Here is an 11,806-nt window from a genome sequence, read left to right on the forward strand (position 1 = left end):
CCAGAGGTAGATGCTTGGGATCTGGAGAATGAAGATGATGCCCAGAAAATACAAGAATATAAATTGAAGAATGAGCAAGCTCTCTGTATAATAGGACTGAAACTCTGTGACCAGCAGCTTGTCCAAATTCATGGAGAAGAAACAGCTGCTAAGTGTTGGGAGAATTTAAAGAAGATTTATATTCGAGACAGTGTAGGAGCACATATAAATCTTACACGGAAGCTTTTCAGAACACATCTTCAAAAGAATGGAGACATGTTGACTCATATAAACACTATGAAGAGGATTTTTCAGGAGCTGCATGAAAAAGAGCTTATCTTCACTGAACTGCATCAGGTTTATATAATTTTGTCTTCATTGGATCAGAGCTATGACGATTACGTAACTTCATTGGAAGTGCTGCCAAAGGATAACCTCACATTAACTGACATTACTGGCAGATTAATTGAAGAAGCCAGGAGAAGACTTGAAAGGGATCAACTCAGAAGGGAACAACCACAAGAAGAGGAATTATCTTCGTCAGCCTACACAATTAGAAAATGTTTTAATTGTGGAAGAAAAGGACATTTGGCTAGATTCTGCAAGAAAGTAAAACGCCACAATGTCAGCCAGAATGCAAAAAGGCATCAAAGGATGAAAAATGCTTAGAGTTAGCCATGTATAGCAACGAAACTGTGAACAATAATAATTTTTGGGTTGTAGATAGTGGAGCATCGCACTGCATAACGAAAGATAAGAAAAGATTTATTAAGATGTCCACGAGTTCACAGCAGATAGCGTTAGCTAATGGCTGGAAAATTAAAGCAAAAGGTGAAGGTACTGCACATTGTTCTTGCATACAAGAAAATGTAAAAATGTTATATGTACCACAACTTAAGTTTAATTTGCTTTCGGTTAGAGTTTTGATTAAACTAGGTTATGTAGTTACCTTTAGGGGAGAAAACTGCATAATAGAAAAGGAAGGTAAAAAAGTGACCGCAACTTTAAAAGGTGAATTGTATGTGTTACATGATAATCAATCAGAGGTGGCTAACACAGTGTATAATAACGTTAAACCTCATGATGAATGCATACATTTGTTACACAGACGTTTAGGGCATATAAATTTTAAAATGCTTAAGCAAACGGTTGAACTATCTAAAGGTATAAAACTGAAGCCTTGCAGTAAGTATTTGCACTGCAATGTTTGCAGTCAAGAAAAAAGCAAGGTAATACTAGCAAATAGAATTAATGGATTTAAAACTAAAGAGCCTCTAGAGGTCGTATTTGCTGATTTTATAGGTCCTAAAAAACCAAGTGTGGGAGTTGCTCGTTATATATTAAGTATAATGGATCATTGTTCTAGATATGGTTTCTGTTATTTAATGAAGAGTAAAACGGAAACGCATCAGAATTTCTTTAATTGGTTGAAGTTTGCAGAAAGAAAAACTAAAAGGAAACTAGTAACTCTTGTAACTGATAATGGTATGGAATTTATAAGTAATAAATTCCAAAATAGACTGAAGATGGCAGGTGTAGAACATAAAAAGTCTGCACCATATAGGCCACAACATAATTTTTTATAGAAAGACGAGTCCAAACAATACAGGCAATGGCTCATACTATGTTGTCGGATTCAGGATTACCTGAAAATTTGTGGGGAGAAGTAATAATGTGTGGTAATCATATATTGAATAATGTTGTTAACTCAACAACAGGTGAATTACCATTCACACAGTGGCATGGTAGAAAACCTGACCTAAGCTATATGAACACATTTGGAGCACCACCATGGGTGCATATTCCTACACAACTGAGACATAAGGGGCAGCATTGGGCTAAAAGATTATTTTTTGTAGGTTACGAATCTAACCATAAATCTTACAGGTTCTGTACAGGTTACAGGTTCTTACAGGCTCTTTACTGTAGTGCTAGTGCACAATTCCTTGAACATGTAGGATGGGAAAAACTGGAGCAAAATTCGAATGAAGATGTAATCATAGAAACCTACAAAAGGCTAAACCACCATATCAGTAGTAAGAAAAATCCAATTAAAGAGGAAGTAAAGGAAGAGCAAATAGGACCAGAACAGGAAGAAATAGATGAACAGGAAGAAATAGATAACCAGGAACAGGTACTAGATGAAAGTCCACCTGAAAGCTCTGTAATACCTAGACGTTCAACACGTGAAACCAGACCACCTGACAGGTTCCAAGCAAGTGTAGTTTGCCAAGTTAGTAAAGTTCCAACTACTGTGGAAGAACTTAAGGATCAAGAGAATTGGCATAGAGCAATGGAAAAGGAACTGAATTCATTAAAACAGATAAAAGTCTATGAGAATGTTAAATTACCTCCAGGTGAAAAGTCCATTGGCTGCAAATGGATATTTAAATTAAAAACAGGTAAAAATGGGACTGTTACCCATAAGGCTAGGTTGGTAGCTCAAGGATTTAATCAAACTGCATGTGATTATGATGAGGTATTTGCACCAAGTCTAAAAGCAACAACCTTGAGAGCAGCTTTAGTGTGAGCAGCTAAGAAAAACTATATCATAAATCATTTAGATGTAGAAACTGCTTATCTGCATGCACCATTGCAGCACACTAAATACCTAAAGAAACCTGTAGGGATTAAGGATGATAAAACAAATAATGACTGCTGGAAACTGAAAAAGAGTCTCTATGGATTAAAACAATCTGGTTACAAATGGAACCAATATATTGTTAAGGAGTTAAACAATATAGGATTTAAAGCAGGTTTAGCTGATCCATGTTTATTTAAAAAAGAGACAAATGGAATAGTGTCATTGTTATTGTTGTTTACAGATGATATTGCTTTAATTACAAAAACTAATAATGAAGCTACTGAAATAATATCTATTAGGAAAGAGGATAAAATTAAAGCAATTAGGAGAGATAAAACAGTATCTAGGATTGACAATAAATAAAAGCAACAGTGGCTATAAGATATCTCAAGAGGATAAGATTTATCAATTACTAAAAGCATATAAGATGGAACTTTGTAAACCAGCAAAAACTCCGATGAGTCAAGAATTTTGCCGCACTGATGCTCAAAGTTCAAAATTTGATAAGACTATTTATCAACCACTAATTGGTAGTTTATCATATATTAGTAATTGGTCAAGGGCTGATATTGCCTATAGCGTTAATCAATTGGCTCGATTCAACGCTGAACCACTGAACGACACTGGCAAGCGGCAGAATGTATCTTAAGATATCTTAAAAGGACAATGCACTATGCATTGTATTTGGAGCCAAAAGATGATTTGATTTTAAGTGCATATGCTGATGGAAGTTTTGCAACAGATATAAACACTAGGAAATCAACTTCAGGAATGGCTATACTATTAGGAAAAGCATTGATTGGTTGGAGGTCAATTAGACAGCAACACATAAGTATGTCCACAATGGAAGCAGAATTTTCATGTCTATCTTTATTATGTACTGATTTAATTCTGTATAAACAGTTATTATTGGATATGGGATTAACTGTTAAAGATTCCATTGTTGTGTATGAGGACAATCAAGCAGCCATATGGAAGGCTACAAATATTGCTGTGAAAATGAGATCTAAGCATACAGATCTTAGATATCTGAATGTAAGGCAATCTGTAAAGGATGGTTTAATAAGACTGGAATATTGTATGACTGAACAAAATATTGCTGATCAGTTTACAAAAGCCCAAGGTGCAGTGAAGCACAAAGAGAGTTGTGATGACTATGGATTAAGGTTGTAATATATATATATATATATATATTATTATATTACCCAAAAGGGGAGAATGTTAGGAATAACATAGGTTACCTAACGTAGTTTGGGTAAAATAATATATATAGATTATGATAGTAAGTTTAAGTGTGTGTCACTTTAAACTGCAAAGCATATAATTTTGGGTGCGGTGTTGAACCGCCATAAGAGGGAGCAAGAGAACTTTGCTCATTTGCTGACGATTCCTGATGATTCCTGATGATTGACTGGTTTGATGGATTGATGGTTTGTTAACTGCATGTTTCCCCTACTGCTGAGTTGCTGAAGGAAGAAAGGAGTTTTGACTTCTTCATATCTCTACTGCGAGAAGATATATTACTGGACTGATATTTGTTAGTTTACTGACCTCTCTTTTTCGACACTGGAATTTGCAACTTAATAATCCCCGGACGGACTGAATTAGTGAATGATATATGGACTGTTTGACTATGCTAAAACTCTTACTGAAATAAACTATTTAACTAGCACTGTGTATCTGTTTTACTGAGTGTAAGCTACAAAAATGTTTATCTCACATATTTTGCCTGCCTGCCTGCCTGCTGTGCAGATTCTGCTAGGGTGTATCCCTAACAACCTGTAAAGTCATGGAATCAATTACTAACCAATACATTATCCTCCACTTAGAGACAAACAACCTACTCTCTAATAAACAATTTGGTTTAAATAAAAAACTATCCTGTAGTATGCCACTCTTACACTGCAAAAACATATGGACTACACAACTCAGATCAAAGCAATAGAAGTAATCTACATGGACTTCTGTAAAGCCTTTGATTCAGTGGTACATGACAAACTACTCAAACTAAAATCTTATGGTATCTCTGGACACCTGCATAACTGGATAGAAGCATTCCTGTCAAACAGAGAACAAATGGTCAAAATTGGGAGCATCCTATCAAATTCTGTACCTGTCAACAGTGGTGTCCCCCAAGGCAGTGTTCTAGGAACAACTCTCTTCATACTTTACATAAATGAGCTCTGTGATCATATTAAGAGTAATGTGTTCTCTTTGCTGATGATGTCAAGCACCACAGACAATACTGCTACCCTTCAAAAAGACCTTGACTGTGTCAGAATGGTGAATCAAATGGCAACTTCAAATCTCAACAAATAAATGCTCTGTCTTACATATTGGCAAAAAATAATAATAATCAGAAAATAAAATACAGGCCGAATAGTCAAGACCTTGTTGATGATCCAAACCCTGTCAAGAATCTTGGAGTACTCATCTCTATCATCTCTAATGATAGCCAAAAAGGCATTAAGAGTTGTTAACCTAATCTTACATAGGTTTTTCTCTGGTAATATCACACTACTAACTAGAGCACAAAAAACATTTGCTAGACCAATACTCGATCTCATCCAAACAGGATTGGTTGTCTTTTTTCATGGTATTATCAAGATGGAAGCCTGGGAGCACAAGAGGATAATTAATTAAAGAATCAAGCAGTCCTTAACAAGGAAATAGGCTTATTATCCTTGAAAACTAGACCCTGTTTCCTTATATTCCTACTAGCAAGTTAGCTGTATAAAACTTTCAGTGAAGTTGCACAAATGAAGAACCAACCCACCAAACATGACCTTAGGGAAAGTAGTAAGCATTAATATTACTTTTTATTTTTTTCTGATATTTTTAGGAAAATGGAATATTTTGCCTTCTGAAAAACTGAAGGTGTACTAATATGCACTGGTGATTCAAAGCTCTACCATTCTGGCACAGAAATAGGCTGCCTCAAATTTAAATCTGAAACCACTATAAAAGCCTGACTCACAGACGAACACTATACAAAAGCCTGATGATGGCAGATGAGATTCTGCTGAAACGTCACTACAACTTTAAAAGCACAACTACTATGACATGGGAAAATACCCGAGCAAAGCCAAATTCCATACATGTAAGTACCCGCGAAAACTTAAGAAAATAAATATCAAACCTCTACGGGGAGGAAATAAACAGCCAGATCAAAACCTACGAGAAACTGGAAATTAAAAGAGCGAGAATACTATGTGACCTCCAATTCCTACGCAGCTTCAGAGACAACAATACCACACCAACCTGCTTCAAATTAACATTTCATCAAAGCACAGCAGCCACTAAACGTATCCTGAAAAGAACTGAAATGGCTCTACTAAGGAACGAGTTCCACAGCAAGAGATTCCAATTAGATCAGTTAAACAAAGGCTTGCTAGCACTACACCTGGAATTGAGCAGCAAAATCCACCCTCTACTTTGGGACAAGATTAAACAACTTACAACTTGGAGAGCTGATTCTGAAAGCATTTACAAAACTGATAAACTCTTGAAAAAGTTAAAGAAATTAGAACAGGATAAGAAACCCCCAACAACTCACAACAACACCTGAAGCAATTAGTATACAACGTTTCCAACAGAGAACTCACCAAAACAGAAACAAATGTCCTAACCAAAGGATTCAATTATGCTATAGCACCCCAAAAAATCCCCACAGAATCCATCATATGTGCAGTAGAATCCAGCCTAACCAAATTAAATACAGATGAAGTTGATAAAGTAAGACACCAAGTTACCAACATCCTCTCCACGAGCAAACCACCCAAAAGCAGCTTGCAGAAAGAAGAAATTAAAGCGCTACAAACCCTGAAAAGAGATAACAGCATAATCATACTCCCAGCAGACAAAGGGAATGCCACAGTAGTAATGGACAGAAAAGACTATGAAACAAAATTGACAGACCTACTCCAAGACTCCACATACAAACCCATAAACACAGACCCAACCACATACCTGGAAAAATTAACTAAGAAGAAAATTATAACCAGCCACATGAGCAAAGAGATCCAACAGACAATCATCCCAAGAGAAAAATCTTCCAGATGCCCCAAACTATACGGCCTCCAAAAATACACAAAGAAGGCATACCTCTCAGACCCATAGTCAGCTCCAGAGGAGCACCACTACAAAACCTAGCCAAATACTTAGCAAAACAGCTACAGCCCCATGCTGAAACAGCAGCTTCACATGTACAAAACTCATACCACTTCTTGGAAATGATCAAAGATCTACATGTGGAGCAAGAAGACCTGCTTGTAAGTTTTGACGTGGTTTCACTATTCACTCAAGTCCCGATAAAAGAGACCCTTGAAATCATCAAAAATAAATACCAACCAGCTAAACACCTCATGGAACTAACAGAACTTAACCAACACATATTTCATATACAAAGGACAAAGATACAAACAAATTGAAGGAGCCCCTATGGGATCACCATAGGTAGGTCCAAGGAAGAAGTATGGTACTCATATGAGCCTGTAAAAGAGAGTTTAATGCTTTAAATTACTACATTTTGCATCTATTTTTTCCATTTTCTAATATCTAGGTAATATCAAAACTATAGATATTGGGAACATCTGGGAAGGACCTGATTGGGAAATAGCCCATTTTCGGTAAAATAAATAAAAGGCAGTATTCCATTCTTGGAATAGAAATACATCATGGCTTTCTAATGTTCATGTCTCCTACTTTTTCATATTTTATACTTATTTTCCCCTTTAAATTTCTTACAGGGAGAATGTTCTCCTATGAGCCAAGGACCAGAGAACAAGACCCAAGTGACAGAGTTGATTTTAATGGGACTTTCAGACATCCCAGCTGTCCACTTCTCTTTGTCATCATTTTGCTGATCTATCTTGTCACACTACTGGGCAACGGCAGCATCCTCCTTGCCATAGGAACTAATTCTCAGCTGCACAATCCCATGTATTTCTTCCTCAGTAATCTTCCTTTGCTGGACATCTTCTGCTCCACAGCTACAGTGCCCAAGATGCTGGAGAACCTCTTGATAGAATGCAATTCCATCTCCTTTACTGGCTGTGTCTTGTTGGCCCTCGCCGGGACTGAGCATGCTCTATGGGATGATTACTCCAATGTTAAATCCCTTGATTTATAGCCTTAGAAACAAAGAAGTGAAAAAAGCCCTTGAGCACCGAATAGTTCATCAATTCCATTAACAGCAAAAGAATTTAATGAGGTTATTAGAAAAGATAGTTTGTTTAGCTTATCTTATCTTATTTGATAGAAAGGTATGCCCAGAATCTTGCAACAAGGAGAAATAGGGGCAATATGCTGTCTCTGTAAACCGCTTAGAGAGGGATAAGTGCTATTGCTATATGGCAAGTCACATTTCCCTAACTGTTCTGGTTATTCTCTCTCTCACACTACTTTTAATTAATCCTTGATTGGAATAAAGTAGAAACGGGTTTTAACTAATGAACTGATGATGCCTCAACCCATGGTGATGGATGCAGTTATTCAATGGCCTCATTGGAAGGGTCTATGACAATTAACCACAGCCAACTTGCCATGGCCAATTCACCATGGCCAACTCACTGTGAGACAACTTGCCACATCCAAGTTGCCAGAGGACAACTGCGGGACAAGAATTCCACTAATGTCAAAGAAATGGCAGAATAAAATCTTAAAATTTTAAAAAGGATGCAAAAGAAGGGACAGAATTAAGTGTCAATGGCAAAAATTAAAACAATCTATTATTTATTTTAAATAATTAAATACAATTGTTACATTTTCTGGCAGCGAGTTGTCACATTCTGTCAAAGGAATGGAGAAAGCATGTACCCCGTGGCACTCCACATAGTAGGGAACAAGGATGGGATCCTTCTCCCCCGATCACCAGCAACTAGAATTGACCAGGAAGGAAGGAGATGAACCAGCACAACATGGTGCTGTCCATCCCTGGTCCTCTGAGTTAATCCAGGAGAATATCAAAAGCTGCTGAGAAGGCCAAGTTGGGCAAAGATGGATGTATAACCCTTGCCAGATATTTGAGGATGATCCAGATTTCTGTAATTAATGGTGGAGACAGAACACTCCCGTGAAGGGAGATCCAATATCCCCCAGCTAGCAACATTCTCATAGTTGTGACACCAGAATTGTAATTTTCCCATCTCTAGATGTGTAAAACATGTATTTGTCAGATTTGTCAGTAAAGGATGAGACATATGTCTGGCTCTGGACTTTTAAAAGACTGGAAAATTTTCATGAACTGATAAGGGTGGTAGTGGTAATTTCAATTCTGTACAATCAGTGGCGGATTAAGGCTCATTGCACCCTAAGCACTGACAAATCTTGATGCCACCCTCCTTTGTACATACTGTACAATCGAAGCCAAGCTTAGGCTACATAATTTTTTTGTGGTTCCTCCTTTGGGCCTGGTGCCCTAAGCATGTGCTTAGTCTGCTTATTGCTTAATACATCACTATGTACAACAAAGCATCAATATTATATAAATATATTTGCTTTATTCTTGGTGCTGTTTTTAATAATGGAAAATAAAAATACTAAATTCATTGGTCCGTTTTATATGTACTGTAAAATGAAATACTGGTTGGTAGTCCTTTATCTTCATTTGCGTGGAGGTAGTAACCAGCACACCAATATTTCCTTGATTCAATTTATTAGATTTTTGTGAGTTCTTGGAAGATCTGCACTGTGAAATTGAAGATGAAATGAGCCCTTATTTGAGACTGCTCACTCCCTTGTCTCTGACATTGACCCACGAGCCACTTTTGATGATTTAGTACAACCAGTGACAAAGTTCTCTCAAATATATAACAATTTCAGAATAAGTTGAGGCACATTTCAATCTGAAACTTCCATCCATCAGTATTTTGGACATGTGGTTGAGGGAAGCTAAGTTATAATTCTTCATCCAGCAGTTCTTCACCCAGCATTTATGGGACAATTTTTAGGTATACCATCTCCCTTTTATTTATGTTTCCTGGCAGACTCTACAGCTTTTCATCTGAAAAGGATGAAGAATATCATATTCAAAATGTGTCTGAAATAGCATACCCATTTGGATGTATACTCTGTTATATCTGGGAGGATGGTTCAAGAACGGAGGCAAGACTCAGATAGTAACTAAAGCTCTTTATTTGTGACTTTAGATCTGAGCAACTAAACCCAGCCACAGCAGCCCCTTTTATAGGGCTGGCTGCGGCTAGGCAGCCAATGAAGGCGATTTGAGTTTGCCGCTCTTGGCAGGGCCAATCGCGGCAGCCCATTTACTGGCCAATTGCATCAGTCTATGGCGACCAATCACAATCAGCTTTCAGCGGGCCAATCAGATTTGCAGGCTACGAGCCTGCTAGTCCGGAACACCCCTTCCCTCTCGGTTCCGTTTAAGGGGTGGAGTAATATAGTCTCACAGGTAAGCAGGTCTTCGCACCTGTCTGCCTGACTTACACACTTCCGCTTGACCCTGTTCAAACCCGGGTTCAGATGGACTGCTTGCTGGATCAAATGGGAATGGTGAACCGGTGTCATGGTCAGGGCTCTCCTCTGGTGCCTCCGGGGTGATGAAGTCTTCAGCCTCGTTGTTACTGTTCTGGCTCTCGGGGCTCACTGAACCTGCCTGGATGCTGCTTCCTGGTGAAGCGTTCAACTGTCCAGTCTCAGTTGCAGCTGGTGAGTGTTGCCAACCATGGTGCGGTGATCTCAGTGATAGTTCGGAATAGACAGGTGTTGGTTCTAATTCTGAGTTCACTGCTTCCCCTCCCCGCCTAGTGTCAAAGTTAGGGTCAGGGTTGGAAGATGTAGTTAGTCTGGAGCGCAGTTGGTCAATATGGCGTTTCCATGGTCTGCCATCAGTGGTGAGTAGACGATAGGAGCGGGGGCCCGTAACTTGAGTTACCTGGGCAGTAATCCAAAGAGGATCCCCAGAAAATTTTTTTGTGAAAACAAGGTCTCCTACCTTGAAAACACGGTGCTTGCTGCTGGAACCCAGGGGCTTTTCCGGGGTGTAGGCAGGGTGCAAACGATCTAGAGGCGATCTGAGTTTCCTGGCCATCAGGAGTTCAGCTGGGCACTTGTTGTTCGTGCTGTTTGGTGTGATGTGTTGTAGTAGCAGCATTCTAGTGACTTTGTCATGGATGTTGCCTTGATCCATTTTCTGCAGGGTTTTCTTTGTAAACTGAACCATTCATTCAGCCCTACCATTCGCCGCAGGATGAGCTGGTGATGTGAGTGCGTGTCGGATGCCCTGTTCTGCTAAATACTGTTCAAAGGCTAAGGCAGTAAATTGGGGCCCATTGTCAGAGACCAGGACATCTGGTAACCCATGTGTGGCAAAGAGTCTGTTCAGTTTTTTAATGACCGCCTCAATAGTGGTTGCTTTCATTTTATTGACCTCAAGCCAGTTTGAGTAGGCATCAACTGTTATTAAGAAGGTGTGGCCTCTCGTAGGTCCCGCAAAGTCAATATGTATGCGAGACCAAGGACCCCTGGGTGTTTCCCATTCTGTTGGTGGGGCTTTAGGTGGAGCTGATTGGTTTTCCTGGCATTTGTTACAAGAGGCGACCCAGGTTTTGATTTGTTTATCTATACCTGGCCACCAGGCGTAACTTCTTGCCAGCGCTTTCATACGTACAATGCCGGGTTGTCCATTGTGTAGCATTTGCAAGACCCTTTTTTGTAACTTAGTTGGTACAACAACTCGGTCTCCCCACAAAACGCACCCTTTTTGTGAAAAAAGTTCCATTTGTCTGTTTTTAAATGGCTTAAACATTTCCTTAGTGTCGTAATCTGGCCATCTCCTCTCCACCCAGCCAAGAACTCGTGCCAAACAAGAGTCTCTTTTGGTTTCAAACACAATGTCTTGTGCCATTAGTGGAGGTGATGGCATTGTCTCTATTTGCAGTATGGGGAGTGTGGGAGCTGGGTCTTCCTGTGGCTTGGGTAGCGGTGAGAGACTCAAGGCATCTGCGTGGGGAATAGATTTCCCCAGGCAGTACTTTAATTGATAATCGTAGGCAGCGAGAAATTCCGACCATTGCGTCATTCTGGGGAAGAGAATGTGTGGAGTAGGTTTGTCACCCGCCAGGATCCCAAGTAGTGGCTTATGATCCGTTATAATAGAAAATGGTCTCCAATAAACATATTCGTGAAATCGTTTTATTGCAGAGACAATAGCAAGGGCTTCCTTATCTAATTGGCTATAGTTTCTTTCTGTTTTTGATAGAGTTCTTGAAAAAAATGCAAATG

At 39.0% G+C, this 11,806-nt stretch overlaps 1 pseudogene; it reads left to right on the forward strand.

The window, feature by feature from the left end:
- The window catches only part of LOC113453305 (olfactory receptor 5V1-like), a 104,772-nt pseudogene extending 97,017 nt beyond the window's left edge, over positions 1 to 7,755 (forward strand).
- Positions 7,756 to 11,806: the final 4,051 nt, after the last annotated feature.

The sequence above is a fragment of the Pseudonaja textilis genome, chromosome Z, assembly GCF_049901715.1.
Source record: "Pseudonaja textilis isolate UNSWEBS1 chromosome Z, rPseTex1.2, whole genome shotgun sequence".
Lineage (NCBI taxonomy): Eukaryota > Metazoa > Chordata > Lepidosauria > Squamata > Elapidae > Pseudonaja > Pseudonaja textilis.